This window comes from Equus caballus, chromosome 5, assembly GCF_041296265.1.
Source record: "Equus caballus isolate H_3958 breed thoroughbred chromosome 5, TB-T2T, whole genome shotgun sequence".
Lineage (NCBI taxonomy): Eukaryota > Metazoa > Chordata > Mammalia > Perissodactyla > Equidae > Equus > Equus caballus.
The window spans coordinates 76131379-76155828 of NC_091688.1; the positions used below are offsets into that span (position 1 = coordinate 76131379).

The window sequence follows — 24450 nt, forward strand, 5'->3', positions numbered from 1 at the left end:
TTCTTTTTCTTGCCATTGTCAACGGGATTGTGTTCTTGAGTTCTCCTTCTGTTAGTTTGCTATTAGAGGATAGAAATGCAACTGATTTTTTTAAGTTGATTTTGTACCCTGCAACTTTGCTGTAATTGTTGACTATTTCTAATAGCTTTCCAATGGATTTTTTAGGGTTTTATATATATAAAATAATGTCTTCTGCAAACAGTGAGAGTTTCACTTCTTCATTGCCTATTTGGATTCCTTTTATTTCTTTTCCTTGCCTAATTGCTCTGGCCAAAACCTCCAGTACTATGTTGAATAAGAGTGATGAGAGTGGGCATCCTTGTCTCCTTCCTGCTCTCAGAGGAACAATATTCAGTTTTTCCCCATTGAGTATGATGTTGGCTGTGTGTATGTCACATATGGCCTTTATTATGTTGAGGTACTTTCCTTCTATATCCATTTTATTGAGAGTTTTTATCATAACTGGATGTTGGATCTTCTCAAATGCATCTATTGAGATGATCATGTGGATTTTGTTCCTCATTTTGTTAATGTGGTGTATCACGTTGATTGATTTGTAGATGTTGAGCCACCTCTGTGTCCCTGGTGTAAATCCCACTTGATCATGGTGTATGATCTTTTTAATGTATTGCTGTATTTGGTTTGCCAATATTTTGTTGACTTTTGCATCTATGTTCATCAGTGATATAGGCCTGCAATTTTCCTTCTTTGTGTTGTCCTTGTCTGGCTTTGGTATCAGGGTGATGTTGGCCTTGTAGAATATGTTAGGAAGTGTTCCATCTTCCTCAATTTTCTGGAATAGTTTGAGAAGGACTGGTATTAAATCTTTGAATGTTTGGTAGAATTCTGCAGAGAAGCCATCTGGTCCTGGACTTTTATTTTTGGGGAGGTTTTTGATTACTGTTTCACACACCTCTTTTTTCTCCTTGTTTCTACATTATTATTATGATGATGCTTAAATTTAAGCAAACCATGACTTGATCCCTATATCTCCTCTTGATAATGAAGCTTATTTATGAAGATAAAGTTTCTCAAATACATTCAATGCTGTGCCTGGCACTGAGGATAAAAGAACAAGTCAGAATCCCTGTCCTCAACAAGCTTACTCCTTTTTAGCCCTTTCTGTTTGCTCATTTATTTAAACAGTATTTCTTGCGTATCTGAAGGGAGGGCAATAGGAATAATTGTGAGAGGTCACCTAAGTTACGATGAGTTGGGGAACAAAGCATGCCTACCTGAGGAGATGGCATTAAGATGGAGACCTGAAGAACAAGAAGATGGTCCAGGGACCAGGAAAGTGGAGGGAGAATGCTAAGCTGATGGAACAGTGTGTGCAAACCCTGACGTGGGAAAGAGGTGGCTGCGGTGGCTGGAGAGCAGTGAGAGAGGGCCAGGGTGCATGAGAGGCGGTGACAAGGTACCAGGTGAGGTCACGCTATAGGAAGGCATTTCTTCTTCTCCCAGATCCCCTGGTGGCCCAATCCTTCACCTCCTCCAAGTCTTTGCTGCAGCCACCTTCTCAGTTAGGCCCACCCTGACCATCTTATTTAAATTGTAATAGCTCCCTCACTCCAATTAGTTTCCTTTGCACCTATCACCTTCTAGCACAAGATAATACATGATTTGTTTATTATGTTTCTTATTTGTTCCCCACCCCACCACCCCTCTTCCATAAGCTTCAGGAAGGCAGGAATTTTTATCTTTTTTGTTTACTGGTGTTTTCCTAACTTCTTGAACAGGGCCTGGCCTGTGGCAGATAATCAATGGCTGTCGAATGGAACTAAATTGAAAGGCAATGAATGTTTTAAGCATGGATGTGACTTTATCTCATTTATATTTCTGAAAGATAACTCTGGATGCGGACTGAAAAGAATGCTTTAAATCCAAAAGACACCTTTCTGCATCGTTCTGCTTCAACTTCAGAATCTCAAATGAAGACTTTGCTAAGAAGATGGTAAGGTTCTTTCCTTTCCTTTTTGAATCACCCAGATAGAGAGAGAAACAACGTGGGTGTTATGGAAGCTTTAGGCCCATGGGCGTGAGCCACAGAAGGAAAGCCAACCACTCTCCCAAGTCAGGTCAGGCCAGAAGCACACGCTGTGTGTTTTTACCAACAAAGCCCCAGAGAACTGGATCAGTTAAATGACAAGTTACAAAAGGTGTGTTTGTGTCTTGATTCTCCTCGCTAGGACTTGCTACTGCCTTGAGGAAGAAACTGTTTACATTTCATATCAGTTTTTTTTAATTTAATTTTCAGTTTTCGCTCAAAAGCAAAGCAATTTGTACTGGTTAACTCTTTTTAAAGAAGTCTGTTGAAAGAAGTTGCCTCAGGATGGGGTACTGTACTCCATTAAGAGGAGATTTATTGGTTACACAGGCTTAGAAAGCCTGCTCTAGGCTGATTCAGTCTTTTGACAAATATTTATTGAGCATTTTCTATGTGCCTGGCCTCGCTGGGATGTTAAAGGTGCGGTTCTTATACAGGTTCTTTATAAAGCTTACCTTCTAGTTGAGGAAATGACATATGTGTGCAAGTTAAATAGTCAACAACAGAAAGTGCGCCCCCAGGCAGCTTGTGAGTAAGCGCTCAACAGCTGGAGGAGACCGACGGGAAGTGCTCTAGAATCACTCCCAATGCCAGTCCACAACGTTTTCTCTACCTCAGTCACACAATACAGAAAAATGTAGTGAATTTTTCTAAAGGTAAGTGTACTGCATTGAAAGAACTGACCATTACTCTGAGATGATTATGGGTTTTGTGCTTTTTGAGTGGCAAAATGTCTTTAATAAGATAATCGTGACAGTATTTTTTTTTGTCTTTATTTTGGCAAAATAAAAAATTGACAATCCTATACTGGACTTTGTTAGTATTCTGAAAAGTTTTATTGGCCTGTTAAATCCCCCAAACTAAAAACTGCTGCTTTCAGGGCAAACAGGGTTATATCTAGCAGGATGGACAAAAGGGGTTCTTTGGCCGAGGGGGATAAACCAGGTAGGATTTTGGTAATCAGACTGGATGCAGATGGACATCCTATATTAAGTCTCGGCACCTCTTTGTTGTGTTGAATTTAATTGTACTCTGTGTGGAGATGGTGTGAACAAAGCTGCAAGGTGACAGTGGGGATGGCTTGCTTGGAGTCTCCCTCCGTGGAGAGTGTGTATAGGTGATTATTCAGAAATAAGCTTGAAGAGTAAAATTGGGACAGATTATGGGACAGTCTTGAATGTCCTAGTAAGGAGATAGACCTTAGAGAAATGGACAGCATTTTAATGGGCAGTTCTAAAGCAGAAAAGTACCATGAAAGAGTATTACTTTTTAAAAATTTTTTTGAGGAAGATTAGCCCTGAGCTAACTACTGCCAATCTTCCTCTTTTTGTTGAGGAAGACTGGCCCTGAGCTAACATCCATGCCCATCTTCCTCTACTTTATACGTGGGACGCCTACCACAGCATGGTGTTTGCCAAGAGGTGCCATGTCCACACCCGGGATCCGAACTGGCGAACCCAGGCCACCAAGAAGTGGAACGTGCGAACTTAACCACTGCGCCACCGGGCTGGCCCCAATAGAATTACTTTTAAAAGATTAAGCTTAACATAATCCATAGACTTTGTATGATAATGTTGTGCCCCCATAGGTTCATCAATTGTAACAAATGTATCACTCTGGTGTGAGGTGTCTATAGCGGGAGGAGTTGTGCCTATGTAGGGGTAGGGGATCTATGGGAACTCCCTGTACCTTCCACTCAATTTCTCTGTGAACTGAAAATACTCTGAAAAATAAAGTCTATTAAAAAATAGAAAAGATTAATCTGGCAGCTGAGTGAAAATGGTTGGGGGTGGGGAAGATCCTGTTTGGAGAGCACTGAAGGTGCTGTGGTTTGGGGAGTCTTCTTCAAGACAAGGAATATAAAGTCACAAATATAAAATCAGGTACAAACACTGGAGCGAGGTCTGAATACGCAAGCAAGGCATCCTGGAGTTTAGGATTGATTAGCTAAATGATCAATCCACTTCTGGAAGGAAGCGACTCTCAAGGCAGAAAACCCAGTCAGGAGCAATTGTCATACTCCAGATCAAAGAAGAGGGGCCAGAGAACAAAGTATGAGCAAAGAAAATGGAAAACAGAGAATGAGTTTGGGCATTAACAGGAAGGAAAACTCACAGCGCTCGTGATTAACGGGATCTGAGGGGAGGGAGGGATCCGAAGAGGTGACCCTCAGGTTTGGCCAGGTGGGTGATAATTGCACTGCAGTCAGAAATCGGGAAATCAGGGCAGAAAACTGGGGGTGTGTTGCCTTCAGGTTGATGGCAGCATTGCCCCAAGGAGGTGGGAGTCAGCTGACAATCTTTTCTGAGCGCCAGGCCCAGGGCGGGGCCCAGCATCCTGATGGAAGTCAGGTGCATGAAGGAGATTTCCAAGCCAGAGAATCTGAAGAGTGTAGCGTCCTAGATAGGATAAAACTTTCAATCCTGTGACATTTGAATTCTGTCCTCCCACTGGCCCCAAGAAGTCTTAGAGGAATAGAAAATTGTATTATTTGCTCCAAGAATCTGAATAAAGACAGGAAGCAGTGGTTGCTGGTTGCCTTTTCCGGGAGTAACCCAGAGGATGTTTACAGGAAAGATTCCTGTCTGCCCTTTGACTGGTAGAGCTTTTAGACTAGAAATAGGGCCTCCAGAGTAGAAGTCCTGGGGGGACAGAGCAGATACAGATAGTACATAAAACCAAAATGGAACCGCCCAAGAGACGAAGCACCCTTGCACATCCCTCAAAAAGAAAGGAAAAAAGTCTGGGAGGGGTGGAGAGTCGTCCTCAACGTCGGCTTACATCTCAGTGCCTTTTGCTCCCCTCTTCAGCCTCGCTCTTTTCATTCCCTGCTTTCCTAAATTTTCTTCCACCTACTAAACAAGGATATTAAATGGAGGTGGGGACAGGAAAAGCCTGTGCAATAAATATTTTCCCCAAATCATAGGTTATTTTAAAAGACCAGCCATCATTGTTATTATTACAGTTACATCAGGTGAAATTATAGTATTTAGCAAGAACACACCTAATTTAACATGGGCCGGAGTCGAGTTTGGCCTCCCTTAGTGCTCAGTGGGCTGCAGAGTTGGCCTCAAATGCCAGGGTACAAATCTCTGCCTCTCCCGCCCTAGAGGGTTCCCTGATCAAGGGATCCAGTTTCCTCATCTGATAAGCGGAGATAACAATAGAACGATCTCACAGCATTGTTGTGAGGACTACCTGAGGTGACCACGGAGAGGACTCAGCAGAGTGAAAGGCAGTGAGGACAGAGGCAGATCCAGATTTGGTGGAGCCTGAAGATTATACAACTTTGGGGGGCCCTCTTTAATAACAGGAAGATAGATCTTTTGCAAGTTTGATATGAATATATGACCCTGTGAACACATTGCTGAGGCCCTCCCAGGGTCTGGGAAGGGCTTGTTATGGTGAGAGATCCTGAAGCTTAAGCTTCATCAGCTTCAAGGCCAACCAACCTCTGAATAAATGTTCAAAATACGTGTTAACCTTTGCTGCTACTTACTTATTTGAAAAATGTTTACGAAGCACTGACTATGTGCCAGGCTGTGAGCTCCCACTAGGTGTTGGGGGTGTTACGCATGTGGAAGTTCTATACCCTAGGTAAAGGGAAGGTCATTAAATATCAAAGCAAATCAAACTCCTTATCTAAAGAATGCGGTTTGATTTGACAAAGTATCCAAAAGCTGATAAACCACTGCCAAGCACTTTGCAGAGCTCTTTAACAGGAACACGGGGCCAGTGGACCAGATGAGCTATTTGTGATCGTTATTTTTATTTTTTTTCCGTTTTTAAAAATTGTGGTAAAATATGAATAACATAAAATTTACTATTTTAACCATTTTTAAGTGTTCAATTCAGTGGTGTTAACGCATCCATATTGTTTTGCAACCGTCACCACTATCCATCTCTAGAACTCTTTTTATCTTGCAAAACTGAAACTCTGTACCCGTTAAACACTAACTCTCTATTTTCCCCTTCCCAGAGACCTTGGCAGCTACCATCCTACTTTCTGTCTCTATGATTTTGACTATTTAGAGTAGCCAAATACTGTCAGAGTAGATCCATAAGTATCCACTTACAGAGTGCCTCATAGAAGTGGAATCATATCCTATTTGTCTTTTTGTGACTGGCTTATTTCACTTAGCATAATGTCCTCAAGTTTCACCCATGTTATAGTATGTGCTAGACTTGCCTTCCTTTTTAAAGGCTGAATAGTATTCCAGCGTATTATACACTACATTTTGCTTATTCACCCATCTGTCGATAGCCACTTGGTTTGCTTCTATGTTTTTGCTATTGTGAGTCATGCTGCTGTGAGCACGGGTGTACCAGTGGACACTGTTTTTCTGTTGCTTTAGAACATTTGCATCCCCATAATCACTGGTTAGAATGTACTTAGATTATTGCTTTCCTTCGCTCACATGTGAATTAAATAAAGCAGTCAAACATCCATGAGCCGGTAGTCAAACGTAAGTTCTTCCTCACGGATGACCCCATATCTCACTGCCGTGGACAAGGACAGTGGGTCAGTGGAGCACTGATCTAGAACTTAGGAGATCTGGGCCCTGGTGAGGCAATGCAGTGGGTGTTAGCTACTCATGTGACATCAGGGCAACTCCTTTCATCTTGTTGGGCCTCAGTTTCCTCATCTGTCTTGTGAGTGATTTGGACTAGGGTTTTCTTTCTAGGGTGATCACTCAGCCCACGTCTTAGGAAATCCTTCATTCTTGGGCAAACTTCAGTAGGTACTCAAATCTGACACCAGATTTTTAAAAATGTGCTAGATTAAATGGCATGAGGCTGTTTACTCCCCCATTCCCGCCCCCAGAAAATATCAAAAGGTAATTCAGCAGCCAAGTCCAACTGGGACAAAATTCCAAATGTGTAATTTTTAACAGGGCTTTTGGGAAAGAGTTGATTTCAGATCCTGTTAAGAAGTCATCCCTCACAAATGTTCTGGTTAGGGAGGTTTGTATGTTAACGATTAGACAGGAGCTGTTAATCTCAGCTGAGCAGCTTGAAATATTTCCTACTTTTAATAAATAGTTTGGCTTCTCATGGAACCAGGTGTAAGACAGGTAGGATTTTTTTTCTCCCTCAAAGCGCACACATCTATGCCAAGGGGGAAAAACAAAACAAAAAATGTCAAGGGGGAAAACAAAACAAAAAACAGCAACAACAAACAAACAAAACTAAACTAGGATGTGCTCCTTGTCTGATCCACGACTGAAAGGAAAGCTTAACCTGGAATACGTTCAAACTTCCCCTCTCTTACACAGAAACGTGCTGATGTGTGTGCCTGAAGCCCCAGATGAGCCCCCTTTCCTGGGGAGGAGTCAGCCAGAATCCAACTACCACAAGCAAACAGGCAGCGCTGGTGTGAACCATGCCGATGAAAATTCAGGTACTGTTAACTTCCAGGAGTGAAATGGAGTCCTGGTTGATTTGGGCAAAAGCAGCACATCAGCTCACTTCTGTCGGTTGCATACTGTTAGATTATTTGCAAATTCAATCTTAAACCCTCGGGCAGGGGCCAGCCTGGTGGCGCGACAGTTAAGTGCGCAGGTTCCGCTTTTCGGCAGCCCGGGGGCAGCCCGGGGTTTGCCACTTCGGATCCCGGGTGGGGACATGGCACCGCTTGGCAAAAAGCCATGCTGTGGTAGGCCTCCCACGTATAAAATAGAGGAAGATGGGCATGGATGTTAGCTCAGGGCCAGTCTTCCTCAGCAAAAAGAGGAAGGTTGGCAGTAGTTAGCTCAGGGCTAATCTTCCTCAAAAAAAAAAAAACAAAACCCATGGGCAGTTAGAGTGCATGACTGATTTGTTTGGGTGTTGACGTACAGCCTAATAGGCAATCTTAGGCCTACACATACAACCTTCTCCCTACAGGGACACAGAAATGAAAAGAAAAGACAATTCCCCATATCAATTGTTATTCCCTGAGACAATGGTTTAGTGACCCCTTTTTAAGGTCTGTCATAACCTATGTTTGTAGATCAAGTTATATTTTATAAAACCTTTCCACACATACATCATTCAAACTTCATACATTAAGATAATGTACCTAAGATAAGATATTATTACCTCCATTTTTTGAATGCACAAATGGAAGCCCAGAAATGTTGGGAGTCTTGCCCACAGATACAAAACTGGTAAGTGGCAGAGCTTGGCTCAAACTTACATCTTCTGAATCAAAATCAGGACTCTTCATTAAAATGCTAAGCAAGGGGCCAGCCCCGGGGCAGACTGGTTAAGTTCCTGTGCTCTGCCCAGGGTTTGTCCCTTCTCTGACCACCATATGGCCCAGGGTTTCACTGGTTTGGATCCTGGGCGCGGACATGGCACCACTCATCAAGCCATGCTGAGGTGGTGTCCTACATAGCACAACCAAAGGCACCTGCAGCTAGAATATACAACCATGTACTGGGGATTTTGGAAAGAAGAAGAAGAAAAAAAAACGATTGGCAACAGATGCTAGCTCAGAGCCAATCTTAAAAAAAAAGCAAAGCAAACTGTGTTTTACTTTTTTAATATTCCTTCTAGCATTTTTGCTAATCTTTCTCATACTATTGATAGCATCTAAAGATAATGATTAACAGAAGTTTAGAGAGTGTTAAAAGAGAAGGTCAAAAACAATTATGGGTAACACCTACATTTAAAGGACCAGCAAGAGAAGCCAGCAAAGGGGTTCCATATGGTGGTCAGAGAAGGGACAGAGAAGGGCCACAGGAGGCGAGAGGAAACTTCGTCTGTAAGGGGAGTAATTGACAACAACTCCTGGGTTTGATGCTCAGGGAGCTGCTGATGGCCTCAGGAAGCACAATTTCACAGAGCCAGAGTCTCGGGTTCCGTTAACCCAAATACTCACCCTCATCCCTGACAAACTCCCCAGATGTTCACTGCTTGCCCACTCCAGTGACATGGATGAGTGGCTCTCTGAGGGGGCCTTTGCACTTTTTGCATGTCATACCTTTGACTCCCTGGGAGTTCCTTCTTAAACAGAGTGCCTACCTTGCACCAGGCACTGTTCTAAGTGTTGGGAATGAAAGCAGTAAACAAAATGCTCAAACTCTCTGCCTCATAAACTTACCTTCTAGCGGGGAGTATACTTTCAACCACAAGAAGGGTAATGTCAGATGGTAAGAAGTGTTGTGAAGAAAACTTAAGCAATGGGGTGATGGTGGGGAGGAAGAGGGGTGTGTGTCTTGTATTAGGTAGTCAGGCGAGTTATCTCTGATATGACATCGTTTAGGAAGAGGCCCTAAGGGACTGAAGAGGCAAGCCATGTGAATAGACAGCTAGAGGGAAGAGCATGTCGGGCAGAGAGTGCAAAGGCCCTGGGGCAAGGAATGGCAGGAAGAGGAAGACAGGAGGTGAAATCCGGGAGGGATGGGAGCAGGGTAATATGAGTGCATCACTGTAAGGCCTTGAAAGGCATGGTCAGCGCTGCCTCACCAAAGTTTTTGTTCAGAGCAACAGGAAAAATGAAGCTGACATTTACTGAGATGGGAAAGTCTGAGGGAGGTGCAGGTTTAGGGGGAAAGATCAGGAGCTGAGGTTTTGACATATATTAGGTTTTACATGCTTGTTAGACATCCAAGAGGATATGTTGAGGAGGAGAATGAAATCTTCAAGGGGGAAGCCCAGGTTATCACCATATAGATGGTATGTAAAGCCACAGACCAAATGGAGTGTAGATGGAGAAAGGATGATGTCTGAGGACTGAGCGCCTGGCACTCTCCCATTTAGTATTCAGGAAGCTATAGCTTTCAGCAAAGATCGAGAAGGAGCAGCCAGTGAGCTTGAAGCACCTAGAGAGAATGATGCCTTAGAAATTAATGAAGCAAATTGTTTAAAGAAGGAGAGTGGGATCGGATTTGTATGATGTTAATAGGTCAAGCAAAATGAGGACCAAGAACTGGCCATTGGATCGGGCAACATGGATTTCATTGGTTATCTTGACACTGGAGTGAGGGGGAAGAGGAATGATGGGGAGGAAAGCCCAAGTGGAGTATGTTCAAGAAAAAATGAGGAAAGAGGAAGTGGACACAGTAAGTATAACAACTTTTTCAAGCAATTTTGTCCAAAAGAGAATCAGAGGAATGAGGCAGTAGCTGGAAGGGGATATGGAGTGAGAGGAAAGTGTGTTTGTTTGTTAAAGATGGGAGATATTATAGCACGTTTGCACGTTTATCTGAATAAGTCACTAGAGAGAGAGAGAAATTGATGATGCAGGAGAGAGGAGGATTGCAAGAGCAAGGTCCTTGCGTAGGGGAAGGGGGAGAGATCCCAGATGTAGGTGAGGGTCAGTTTTGGAGAGGAACATAGACAGTTACAGAAGGAGCCTTACAACAGGAGGGAAGTAGAACATAAGGGTACGCATGCAGACATTTGATAGACTCAGCGGTACGTCTGCGGAAGCTCTCTTACCATGCTTTTATTTTCTAAGTAAAATAAGAAGCAAGCCCAGCAGTTGGAAGTGAGGAGGCTTGAGAAGAGAGGAGAATCAGTGGAAAACTGTCTTCAGAGAATGGGAGAGTGAGTTGACTGAGGAACCTGGCTGGATTGCCTGGCGGCACAGAGGGTTTGAAGTCACTTAAGATTTGATGCTATTGTTGAGTCATTAAGATCAAACCACCAAACTCTGGGCCTCCCTTTGCCCCGAACCCTCACATGTGGTCTCCTTTAAAACATAGCATCTGCTATTTTATTTGATCTACAAACGTTTGTGTCACCCTTAATCAAGTCCCAGGTGAGTAGGTGCAGTCAGGGCACGTTCTCTCCAGGGTCAGGCTTGGAGGCGGGTAGGGAGGAGAGAGAGAGAGGGAAGGAAAGATGGACTCCATGGGGACCTTGAGGCCTCAGCCCTATGAACAGAGGGAAATCAATATTCTTTGAAGACAGAAGCTCCCTTCAGGAGGGAGAGAAGAAATAACTGGAATGTGGCTTTGATTTAAGAACTAAATGAACTTCCATACACTGAACCCGAGAATTAGACAGGCCTACCCACCCAAGCCCAAGCTTCAATGGACCACTGCAGACCTCCCCAAGGGGCCTACCTAAAACTTACAGCATGGAGGAGAAAGGTCAGAAAATAAGTGTTTGTGTGTGTTTGTGTGTGTGTGTCCCTGTAGGTAGCTCATTGCCAAGAAGAGAGAAACAAGGAAGGTGTTTTCACCTGATGTAGGTGGAGTTTCTCCCTCCAAAGTCATCAATCAGGTACATCATTCTACCTGGCAGGGGTGGAGTGGGGAAGGGCAAGTGGGAGAGAAGGAGGCCAGGAGTGTGACACTAATTCATGTCTCCCACACAGAAGGAAACAGCAGGAATGGGGAAGGAAGTTTCCCTCCTTATAGTCATGAATTGAAAGAGAGGTCTTGGACCATGAGAGGCTGCCCAGTCCCACGCCTTGGCCTTGAGCCCCTCTTCAGCCCTGAAGCAAGCACTGGATAGATGAGAGGGAGTGAGGAATTTGAGGGCACGAACAAGGAATTGATTACCATGTTGGCCTATGTAATCTGAGCTAGCTAACAAGGGAAGTGAGATAGTGAAAAGGAGGTAGGACCAATCAATTGGAGGCCCAAGGGAGGTCAAAGAATGGGTTGGATTTGAGGTTGCAAAGGGAACGTACTAGAAAGGTCACAGCCTTTCATATATTTGAGAATCATTATTATGGCCCTCTTGAGTCTTTCTGCTGAATTAAACATACCCCGTTCCTTCACTGGTCCTCATATAAGAATGTTACACGTATATTTATAAACAGTGTGTTTGCTTTCTACTGAGCATGCTGCAGCTTGTTCTTTGAAAGGGCGGCACCTGGAGACCACTACAAGACTCCATCAAGGGGAAGTAGGCAAGGAGCCAGTCTCCCCTAGTCATGGACACCCTCCCTCAACTGGCGCAGTAAGCCATGCACCTCCTTCCTCTTTCAGTGTTTCCCTCCCCTGCTAACTCACCTTGAGCTCTCTGGCTACTACAACCCCCACGTCTTTCTTGTTCAAGTGCTGCTACCAGGCAAGAGCACTGCCACCCCATCCCTGGGCAGTTGGGTCTTGTGGACCTCATGTGTATATCTACCCAAATTCAATAGCAAAGATTGGAGGAGTGGTTTGTTTATGGGTCATTTCCACTCTTACTAAAATTCTTACTTAATGACATTTTTATCCATTTCTTGATCATCCAGCGTTGGTCTCAGAAGTTTTTGGTAGTGAAGGGAAGTATATAATTTATTTGTATCTACTTATTCAGTGACAACTAATATTTATTAAGAACCTTATAAAAGGTCAGTACTGGTATACAGCAGTAGACAAACCAGACATGGCCCCTGCCTACACGGCGTATGCAGTGCAGAATCAGAAGGAGGTCCTTTTGGTTTGTGTTTTTGCATAAGGGAGATAACTTTCCTAGAGTCACTAACTTTCTATAGGAGTTTCTTCTTTTCCCCTCTAGTTATAACAGAGGAATTGACCTTTATCCCTACAAAAGCCAGTCTCTACTTCTACTTTGGGGCTCATCCCCTCTTATCTACTTCCTCTCTCCTGCATCCTCCATTGCTCTCTCTCTACTAGGTGATTCCCTTCGTACATGCATCTGCTCAAATATTTCTCACCTTCAAAAACCCTTTCCTTGACCCACATTCTCCCCTCCAGCTACTGCTCTATTCCTTCATATTCCTTCAGGAGAAAAGTCCTTGAAAAAATATCCTCTTTGCATGGTGTATCTGAGGCTGGAAAAAGCATGGATGTTTTCGGAACAGCTATGAGTGTCATGGCAGAGAGCTGATACGTGATGAACAGCACTTTCCAGAGTGGTAGGCACTGAGATCAAAGCCCTCTGCAAATATTTTGATAGGAGGCAGCTGTGTTACACAGCAAAGCGGCACTGCTCTCCCCTCAGAGGACTTTGCCGAATTCTGGTTCGACCATTCTCTAGCTGACGTGACCCTGGTCAAATTACTTAGCTTCTTTGAGCCTCAGTTTCCTCATCTCTCAAATGGAAGTAGAGATATCTGTCTCATAAGTTCGTTGTAACAATGAAATAGGACACCTGACATACATACAATAGTATTATTGCATGGTCATATTTCTCCATTTGAAAGACAGGAGCTCACCCCAGTTGGAATATGAGTTCCTCCCGAATCAGAGCCTGAGCCAAGGCTTGCACCCACAATTCCCTTGCTGTACATTTGGTACTGTGATCCTAGAGAGCAGGACTGGGGAGGAGGAGAAGTGAAACAGGGAGGGAAGGAAGGCCAGTGACAGTATGTGTCACTAAGCTGGTCAGGATGGTGGGTGACGAGTGCTTGATCCCACGTGACATTCTGAGGAGCCTAATGAAATGTATCTCAGAACTGTCCACTCAGGGGACTAAAAGGGAAGCATTTATGCAGAGATTCCCGTCTCTATGGATCAAGGGTGGCCCGCTGGGCATTAACTCCCCATCTTCAGGGCTTTACACACATGAGTGCCAAGTGGTCCACAGGCGAAGAAGTGACAGGTAAAGGCTGCAGGATGGAGAAAGGCCAAGCCAGGCTGCACCTTTGAAACTTACGTCCAATGGGCTCCAGCAGCATTGGCTGGAATGAGAGGTGGGATCAGGAGGCTTTGAAATACAGCTCCATCTGAAGAAAGAAAAACAGAGAAGAAGATGACATGACTTGGCTTTCATATTTCTAGCAAGCACTATATACCATCTCTTTGTAGAAGAGGAGAGCACACCTTAGACATTAGTTTTCCATCCTATTTTTCGAGACCCTATGTGTCTCTCTGGAATTAAGAAATGTAATCCCCGAATGGCGCACCTGGCTTTTTGTAACAGATTATAATTAGAGACAATATGGCCCAATTGAAAGAAACCCAAACCAAGATCTTAGGTAAACTCTTAATTCCCCTCGTGAAGCAGGGGCAGGGTTGGGGGGGGGGCATAAATTGCTGCCACTACCATCCTTTCTCCCCATATTCTACCAGTTTGCAGTGGGGGAGGGGAGTTCATCATACAACCTATATGAAAATGTTTTATAAACTAGGAAGGATTATTATCATTTGGGTATTTTAAAGCCTTGATTACTAAAGTCCATTTTTTGAAGGTATTCTATCATAATCAAAATAGTCCAAGTTCAAACAAGTCAATAGGCCTAGAGTACGTACTTTGTGCAAAGCCCTGTGTAACCCCCTCAGGATTCAAACATACATAAAGACGAAGGACATAAAGAGTAATGTTTGCTCTTAAGTACTACTAGTGAGTACTACTATTACAGGAAGAAAAAATAGCAGCATCAATGCTAAACGGAACTGTTCAGAAACAAATGTCCTATAAACGTTGAAAATGTGTATGTGGTGTCCAGCAGCTAAAACAATTGAAACAATTAAACAACTTATTGTGTCTTTCTCTAATCTCTCCAATCTAGCATTTGTTTAATTGGGGGTAAAGACTGGCAATTCTTCTTAAAGTGATTTTGCCTAGGACAGTTATTTAAAATTACACTCCGAAGTTCAGGAGCCCTTTTCCCTTCAAAATGATTTTACAACAATTAAATACACAAGTACAAGATTCCACGGCAGCAAGAACTAATGAATATGATCAGGAATCAGGAGAACCTTGGTCATTTATTTATTCATTCAATGATTATTTATTACACACCAACTGTATGCCAGGCACTGTGTTAAGTGCTGGGTGGGTATAGAGTAGGGAACAAAACAGGTGGTTACTGTCCTCATGAGAATGATTTGGATCATCCAGGGAGGGAGTAGACAGTGAGAAAGGAAAGGACTCAGGATCAGCCCCAAGGCACTCCAACATGTAGGAGTCAGGGGGCCCACAAATGAGAAGCCACCAAGGGAGACTGAGAAGGAGTAAGCAGAGGAGCAAAGGGAGAGAGTGTGCTCTCATAGAAGCCCAGAAAGGAGAGCACGAGGAAGGACGGAGTAGCCCCCTCAGCATAGAATATCGCTGAGACATCAAACAAGGGGACGGGCTGCCAGAGATCTCTCCACGTGGAAGTTATTGATGATATAACCGGAGCTGTGGTAGAAGGCTGGGCACAACCAGAGTGGAGCGGGTTGAGAAGTGGCTAGGAAGTGCGGAGGTGGGCAAATGCTCTTTCACAAACCTGAGTCAAGGAGACGACAGCTGGATTGACTTGTGAAGCTCAGGGAGAATTTTTAGAGTATGTTTGGAAGCTGATGAAAAGAATTTCTGAGAGTAATACTATTAAAATCACTTTTTTAAAAATGCAACTCCCAGTAAGAAATATATTTTACACTGTGACTCAGTATGTGTTCTGCACACACACAATTGAAATAAATGTTTCAGGAAACAATAGTTTAATAAAATGGTATTTGCCTTTAGTACATGTGATAGACTTGATAATTTCTATCTTCTTCTATTTCATTTTTAGTTAAATTTTAAAAGTATACTAGATCAAATGCTTAGTGTAATAAATTCAAGCAAGGCAGAGGAGGTACAGTAAAAGCTAAAATTCCTCCTTCATGCCTGCCATCTTTCTAAATCCCATTTCCCAGCTCGAAGGAGTGTTGGGAATTAATAATTTGGTGTGCGTCCTTTGAAAGCATTGTCTATGCATTGACATACATAAGCACACACACATACACAGTTGTTTATTTTTGGTTTTGTTTTTTGCAAATGTAATCACACATACTCTATTTTTCCTCAACTTGATTTTTTTTCTCTCTCTCTTGAAGGTATTTTTATGTCAATACATTATTATCCACTGCATTCTTTAGGAAGGTTTGTAGACTTCTGTAGAATGACTATACTACGATTTATTCAAGGCATTCCTCTAGCGTAGGATGGTGAGATTGTTTCTAATTTTTTTAGTTTCAAACAGTGCTACAATGAACATCTGTGTACATATATGAATATTTTTAAAGAAGAGAATAAACAGGATCATTTTGATAGATATTACCAGATTGACTTGTGCATGTGAGGAAGCTTGTCACTGAGCTAACATCTGTGCCCATCTTCCTCTATTTTATGTGGGACGCTGCCACAGCATGGCTTGATGAGCAGTGCTAGGTCTGCACCCAGGACCCGATCCCAGGGCCACCAAAGTGGAGCTCGTGAACTTAACCACTACACGACCAGGCCAGTAGCCTAGGTTGACTTTCTTAAAGGCCAGGTCAGTGTGTATGCCCAATGATAGCCAATTTGTAAAATTTTTTGTTTATTTCTTGGTTTTAAGTCTTGCTTTCTAAGGCCTTTCCCATTATGAAAATTATAAACACTCCCCTATTTTTCCATTTAGTACTTTTATAATTTTATTTTGTATAGAACATACAGTTTTTTGTTTTTTTTTTTTTGAGGAAGATTAGCCCTGAGCTAACTGCTGCCAATCCTCCTCTTTTTGCTAAGGAAGACTGGCCCTGAGCTAACATCCCTGCCCATCTTCCTCTATTTTATATGTGGGATGCCTGCGACAGCATGGCTTGACAAGTGGTGCATAGGTCCATGCAAGGGATGCAAACCGGCGGACCCCAGGCCATAGAAGTGGAACGTGTGAACTTAACCACTGCACCACTGGGCCAGCCCCTACAGCTTTTTAAATACAGTCAATTTTTTTTGAATTGTTGAGAAGTGAATATAAAACTATTTTTTCCCAAATAAGTAGCCAATTTTTCCAACACCATTTGTTGAATATTCTATCCTTTCCCAGTGTTTTGAAATACTACCTTTATCTTACCTTATATTCTTATACGTGGTCTCTGGTCTGTGCCATTGATGTATTATCTATACCAGAAACAACTCCACATTATTTAATTATGATAGTTTCTTTGATAACTGGGAGGGCAATATTGCCCCTGTTGTTTTTGTTTTTCTCATTTTCTTGGTTATTCTTGTGTATTTACTTGTGAGGACAACCTTCGTAATCACTTTCTGTTCCGTTATAAAATCTCTTTAGGGTTTTGGTCATGACTTGCTTATATTTTCCATATGAAATGTTATCCAAAGTCATCCATTTACAATAAGGCGTGGAGGAGAAGATCAGATGTTTGAAGAGAGGGAAGGTAGGACATAATTGTTACAGAACGTGGAAGAGCTAGCTTCTCAGATTGTCCTGCAGATGAGGAGGCAGCCAAGAGTTTACAACAGCATCTGTCTGCAGTTTGGGGGGCTTTTCCTCAATGCTCAGCAGGAGCAGGCGCAAGAATGATTTGATTGGTTCACGCTGGGGTTGGGTGTGGCTGAGACAAGCACAACAGAGGGAGAGGGAGCAGAAGAAATGAAGATATTTTTATTTGTCTTCCTTTCTTAAAGATAGAATAGAAATAATGGTATTTTCTATTCACCAAATAGGAATATATGTGAATAAGTGAAGAGAGGGGCGACATTTTTATTTTCTTGTTCTTTTAAACATCTTAATAAAATAAAAATGTTAACTTGTGGGCAAGAAAGCTAAATTAAAACTGCTGTTTGTATTGTATAAATAATTTATCTTGTGTGTATATATAGATATATTTTATCATGTTATACTTGAGATACTTTCCTTGTGACAAGAGAGCACTTTTGGTGTAAACTCTTATATTTTGAATGTGTATTTCCCTAACATTTTCTTTGGTAGTAAGCATTCTCAAATGTATTCCCAGGGGGATCTAGAAATGTTGGTACACATCCCTTTGGCAGTTTAGGGATTTGTTAGAGTGTGGGAAAATTCCGAGGTTATTTTCAGGTTACGACATCTGAATATTTCTTTGCAGGTCCAAAGACCAGTTTGTTTTTAAAACTTTAAAGATAACATAGTCTTGTTCCTCCATAGAGGAGAAATTGCTGCTGTCTCTGAAGAAATATCATTCAAAATAAAATCCTGAGTTAGAAAATTGAGGACCTAAAATACAGATGAAATATAAAAGTCTACTAATGTTTCAAATTGCTTATTGGTTTACTGGACTTTGCTTTACTTAGACCAGCAAAGTTAAAGCATTATTTTCTGCTTGTTTGTTTTGGTGAGGAAGATTGGCCCTGAGCTAACACTTGTTGCCAATCTTCCTCTTTTTGCTCAAGGAAGATTGTCCATGAGCTAACATTTATGCCAATCTTCCCCTACTTTGCATGTAGGACGCCACCACAGCATGGCTTGATGGGTGGTGCGTAGAACCCAGGGCTGCTGAAGCAGAGTGCATGAACTTAACTGCTACACCACTGGGCTGGCTCTAAAGCAATATTAAAGAAAGTGGTCCTAAGGGACGTGACCATGGATATGATGGATACAATTATGGATATCACATACTAACCTTCTTACATTTTCCTTTCCTGTGAACCTAGGCTTCAGCAGGGTGATTCTCTGTTCCACTCTGTGGATATAATTCAAGATCTCTCTTCTAGGGCTTCCCAGACTCTTGAGATGCTCCCCATTCCTGTCCTGACTGCCTTGTAGCTGGGGAAAGACCTAAAGAAGCTGTAGCAATCCCAATGACACCCAAGGCTCAACTACTGCAAAGAAGAAGACACGTTGCCCTGTTAGTTGGTTAGGAAATGGCCTCATCCGAAGGCATCTGGCTGCTGTTTTCATAATTCCCATCAGCCTTCAGAATATTCTTGATGTCTCCTTAGCCATGGCAAGCTGGACTCGTGAAATTTTAAATGAGTTGTTCTTTGTTCCAGTCTAGACTCTCACTGAACCAAAATATGATCACATGGGGTGACTGCACCAGCAACCTCACATTCAACTGCTCTGCTCATGTATCTTGTGTGTGATCAACCACAACTTATACCCTATACTATGAAGTAAGATGGTGAAAATAAACATGAAACATCAATGTATTCTGACACATACCACCAATTAGAAAATTCGCATTTCAGATTCTGACTCCTCTTCTCCCACTCTCTGGATCCAATCATAAATCCAGTCAATTTTACCTAAAAATGTATCTCTTACAACCATCCCCTCCTATCTGTTGACACTGCCAAGTTCTTGATTCGAGTCTTTATCATCTCTTATCTGGTCCATTATGAAAGCCTGTTAACTAGTCTCTTTCAGTTTTTGAAAATGTGTATCTACTTATAGTACTTCTCCCCTTAACAGTTTCTTGTTTGGGCTTCTCTGCGCAAGTGGTTGATCTTAATTCCTTCAAGTTCTGGTCCTTACCTATGTTTCCTGCCTCATCCCTTCTGTCATTCTCCCATTGATGCTCTGTCCTCCTGCCACATAGAACTGCCTGAACTGGCAGTACTGTTCCCTTTGCGTAGGAGTGATATTTAAATGTTTAAAGAACGGGAACTGACCAATCAAAGCAAACCCCAGCAACCACTCAGAACTACTGCATTAGGGCATTCTGCTGAATGTCGGCTCTGGCTGATGTTTCCAGCACCTTGACCTTGATTCTCTCTCTGGGATCTTCTGTAGATCCTTTACATGGTCCACAGAGGGCTAGCCATTGAGCAGGGGCTGGAGGTAACGGACGGTGTCATTTAGAAGGGTTTATGGACTTGAAGACACCATGGTTAACATTTCCAGTACCTAGGTGGAGACTGAAGATTTGTACAGTAGGCACTATTTGCAGAACCTGAAATGACCTTTTACATTTTTGAGATGTCCTCAGAAAAATCACTGCCTCATCTCTGGTTGCTTCGTAAATAGTTTTGCTTGCTTCTATTTCTCAGGATTTAATCAGCAAGAGACATCCACCTCTCACACGGGCTCACTAGCAGATTGGTTTTTTAACCAGGCTCATTCTTTTAATTTCCAGGCTGACTAGGAAACATGATGTCCTGAAGTGACCTGAAAGTCCAGGGAAAAGTCCCAGTATCTTTTCCAACAAGAAATAAAATAATACACTCTTTTCCTCAACCCAAATCATGGCTGTGTGAACGGTCATCATTAATCATATTTCCTGCATCAGCATCATTAAGAAGTTATTATCAAGTCTCTGCTCAATGCAAAACACTAAAGTGGCATTGAGAGAAATTTAAACAAGTAACTGATGCAATCCCTGGGTGCCACGAGCTAACAGTCTGCTGCGGAGACAGGACCTGAACAACTGAAGGAAGAACTTTTACCAACGGAGCACATCACGCATGCTGTCAAATAATAAACACTGCAGTAGTTAAGGGGAAGAAGTGACCGTGTCTCTCTGTCAGTTGTGTGAGTCTTTCTGGAGCAGTTGGGTCTTGAGCTGAGCACCGAAAGGTGAGGAGAGTTTCAGCATTATCCCAGTAGGAGAAGCAGTCTATGCTATGGGCACAGATGACACAGGGCAGGGTGAAGCAGGGCCTTGACCTTGAGATGACGCTAGAAAAATAACTGGGGTCAGACTGCAAAGAGAATTGTGCCAGGAGGAGGCATTCGGGCTTTAGACCAGGAGCAGACCACTCAAAGTTTTGTTAAGCAGGAGCTTGACGTAATCAAAGCAGCATTTTGAAATATTAATCAGGCAATATTAATGGACAAGTGGTATGCTGGGAAGAAAAGTGGAATAATAGTAAACAGCAGGGGCTCCTGGGGCAAGCATTGGGTTTGAGTCTGGCACTGCCATGTTCTAGCTGGGCGGGCTTGGACCGGTTACTTAACCTTGAAGTCTCCATTTAATCTCCATTAGTCTTTATAAAAATAGAGATAATACCTCATTCTCAGGGTTATTATGGGACTAATAATATTTCACATTGATGCCTGTTGTCTCTTTTAATTCTTACATCAATGTTTTATTGCTGTAAAATATACGTAACGTAAAATTTACCATTTTATACACTTAAAGTATGCACTTCAAAGATGCTAAGTATATTCTCATTGTTGTGCAACCATCACCACCAACCATTTCCAGAACTTTTCTCCTCTCCCCAAAGTGAAACTCCATGTCCATCAAAAACAACTTCCCCATTCCCGGCCCCCAGCCCCTGGCAACCACCCTTCTACTTTCTGTCTCTATGAATTTGACTACTTTAGGTACTTCATGGAATTATACAATATTTGCCATTTTGTGACTGGCTTATTTCACTTAGCACAGTGTCTTCAAGGCTCATCCATGTTGTAGCATGTGTCAGAACTTCCTTCCCTTTTAAGCCTGAATGATATTCCATTGAATGTCTTACATCACTGTTTTATCATGAGAAAACTGGACTTAGAGAGGTTGACTTGTCCAAAATAACATAGCTAGTTAAAGAAAGAGGTAGGATTTAGACCAAAGCAATCTAATTCCATAGTGCCTCCTCATTTCCCCTCTATATCCTGCCTCGTATAGGCAAAGGGCTTACACTGCACCTGGCGCAGGGTGCCTATTGCAGAAGACATCCTATTTTTCTTGATTATCTAGTACTGCTTCCTCAGCTCATCTTGGTAACACAATTCCTCTTTTCCTTGATGAATTCTTTCTGTGATTGTGCCATCCCCATACAAGGGCCACAAGAGTGAGCATGTTACCCAGGTCAGGCCAACCAGAACCTTGTTTCCTACTCCCCACCAGGGCCCAATTCAGGAGTGGCCACATGGGTGCAATCAGAGTGCTATGAGGAGGTTGTGACCCAGGCTTGTCGCTGTCCATTTTAAGCCAAGCAGGGAGACGGAGGAGGTGGAGTCCTGAGCAATCATCTCATCCCTGCATTCAAACATGTCTAAAGCCAACCGCCCCCATCAACTTCCCAGATATATGATCCAATACATTCCCAGGTTTTGCTTTAAGCTAATTAGATTTGAATTTCTGTAACTTACAAGAGAAAGAAACCTGACTGATACTCTGGATCAAACGGCCCTCATGGGAATGGAAAGGAAAAAACTAACAAGAAGCATCGTGAAGCTGTGTGGTGTGAGGAAAAGGGAAGAGTCAAGAGTCCTTCTGAGGTTTAGATACCTGATGACCAAGAATAATTCTGTTAGTGAAAAAGTGGAAGAAGTTGCTATTTTGGATATGGAAGAGAAAAATTTCTGGTACTCCCAGGGGACCCAAGTGCTAGCTAGCTTCCAAAAGTAAAATGCACTTTACTTATGATTGCTAACCACTTTGCTCTCTTCTAGAATCTCAAACTCATGAAGTGTCCAAGGTCTGATTGGGATAGGGCTTTTGGACTCTGATCTTTATCCTCCATCCCCATTCAGTAACCTAGTGTGAATTCTTCTTCCTAATATAACCTGTTCACCAATCTACTTATTCATTCATGTAACACATACTTGCTGAGTTGCTCTATGTCAGGTACTATGCTAGGTGCTGAGGATACAGTGATGAGAAAACAAACATGGTCCCCTCTCTTTAAGGAGTGTGTAATCTAATGGAGAGAACAGACGTGGGATGGATGATCACACAAAGTAATATAATTAGAAATTGTGGGGTCCGGCTCCGTGGCCAAGTGGTTAAGTTCGAGCGCTCCGCTGCAGTGGCCCAGGGTTCGGATCCTGAGTGTGGACATGGCACCGCTCGTCAGGTCACGTTGAGGCGGTCCCACATCCCACAACTAGAAGGACCTGCAACTAAGATACACAACTGTGTACGGGGGGGTTTGGGGAGATAAAGCAGGAGAAAAAAAAAGAAATTAAGTGCTGTAAGAAAATGGAGTTTCATAAGAGGTATATTGGGCGGATCTAATTTAGATGGAGGAGGGTGAGGGCATTAAGGGATAGCTTCTCTGGGGAAATAATATTTGAGTGAAGGCCAGCCCAGGGTGAGAGGTCAACAATGAAATGAAAAGGAAAGATGGAAACCAGAGGACTTAGTCTCATTTACCCAAAGAAATAAGTGATTCACCCATTAGGAATGTGAGACAGTGGGGCTTGGAACTGGGTTCTTTGAAGTGGAGCTACACAGGTCCCTTAGAGCAGGGACTGGCAAATAGATTAGGTATTGTAGGGACTCCACGCCTGTTTCCCAGTCATCTCTCAATGACTCTGCTATTCATTTGTTCATTTACTTACTCATTCAAGAAATAGTTACAGAATACCCACAGGTGGGGGACATTATGCTAAACAACGAGGATTTGGGAGAAGGAAGACAATCATTAGTCTAGTTCTCAGCAGGAGGGCAGAGGTGCAAGTGGGCCCTTCCTGAAATGGCACCTAGATCTTTCCCTTAGGGAACCCATTAGACACAAACATACAAGTACGTTTGCTAAGCCTTCTTTCTCTAGGCGCTCACCTCTAGCAGACTTGTACAGTTTTTTCTTTCCTCAGAGATTTAAATCTAGTCCTTCCAGCAGAAGCAAACCTCCTTTTCCCACATAAAGCTAAGGAAGCGATCACATGGGGCAACATGGCAGCCTGACACCAAGCACAGCGTGGCTGCCCAGTCCTCCAGATAAACATGAGGAAAGGTCATCCAAACACAGGAAGACAGCCGTCCCCTTCCCTTTTCCTTCACCCCCTCCCCTTCCTCCCTGTGGCTCCCTTATCCCCAGAGGGTGGGCCCAGCCTTTCCCAAGTTTATTCTGAGAGCTCCAGGCTCCCACAGTGGAACGTGCTGTGGACATGGGAATACAACAGCTTAGCCAACAGGGAAAGCCAAAAATATAAATGGAGAGATTTAATAGATTCCTCTCCCTCTCTCCCAAAGTTATGGCAGAAATGTCTGCTATGACTGCTTTTACTGTTCTTGATATAAGTCAGCCCTTCCTTCTGAAGTTTATTGCATCTGTCAGCAAACACTTCGCAGAGAAAAAAGTTCAGCTCTTTCTTTAAGATCTCAGTGCCACTGCCTTGACTCACTAAACAAATGCAATAAAAAATTAAGAAACAAAGTCCAGAAAGCCTTGCATCTCAAACACTGGCAACGAGTTCAACAAGAGTACAAATAACACTCAAACTGCAGGAAAGAATTTATAAGGCTGACTTTCCTTTAAATCCACTATTGGAATTTTATAAATAACCAGGAACCCCGAGCACATAAATAGGAAGTCCTTTTATCTTTTACGGACATATTCTGATCAAAACAGTGGTGAGAACACAGGCTTTGGTTTTTATTCTCCACTTAGGAGAAAAAAAGGTTAATATTACAGGACTGGGTACCTCAATGCTTAGAAACTAGCATTTGTAATGAAACATTCAATATTAATTTCAAAACAGAAACAGTGTTTGAAAGCAAAGCATAATGGTGACCTTTCTCATTAGCTGTTGCTCAAACAAAGATATGTTCCAGCAATATCCGATGCTTCCTTCCTGCCAGGGCCTCCACCCTGTGCAATTTAAAACACTTGTGTAACATCCAAACCAGAGCGGAGGATGTGGTGGAGCTGAGGTTCAGCAGTATTGTGTTTATGATTTACTATTACTTTCTAAGTTTTTTAATGTTTTGTTTTCATAAATTTAATGCCATGAGTTGGATGAGCAAGATGAAATATATGAAATCATGTAAATGAACTCATTAGATACTTATTTACTCTTCTACTTCTCGATCTCTATTTTGTGGCAAATAGCATCATAGTTTTCTTGCCCATAAAGACAGAGATTTAGCTCATTGCTCTTTGGTAAATGTTTT

At 42.6% G+C, this 24450-nt stretch overlaps 1 long non-coding RNA gene across 2 annotated transcripts; it reads left to right on the forward strand.

The window, feature by feature from the left end:
• The first annotated feature begins 1739 nt into the window (after positions 1-1739).
• On the forward strand, positions 1740-20110 carry LOC102149260 (uncharacterized). Of its 2 annotated transcripts, XR_011439340.1 has the most exons (4): positions 1740-1954; positions 7324-7448; positions 9939-10095; positions 19747-20110. It is a non-coding gene; the product is annotated as an uncharacterized lncRNA (long non-coding RNA). The 2 variants fall into 2 exon arrangements; XR_002808219.2 differs by lacking the exon at positions 9939-10095.
• Positions 20111-24450: the final 4340 nt, after the last annotated feature.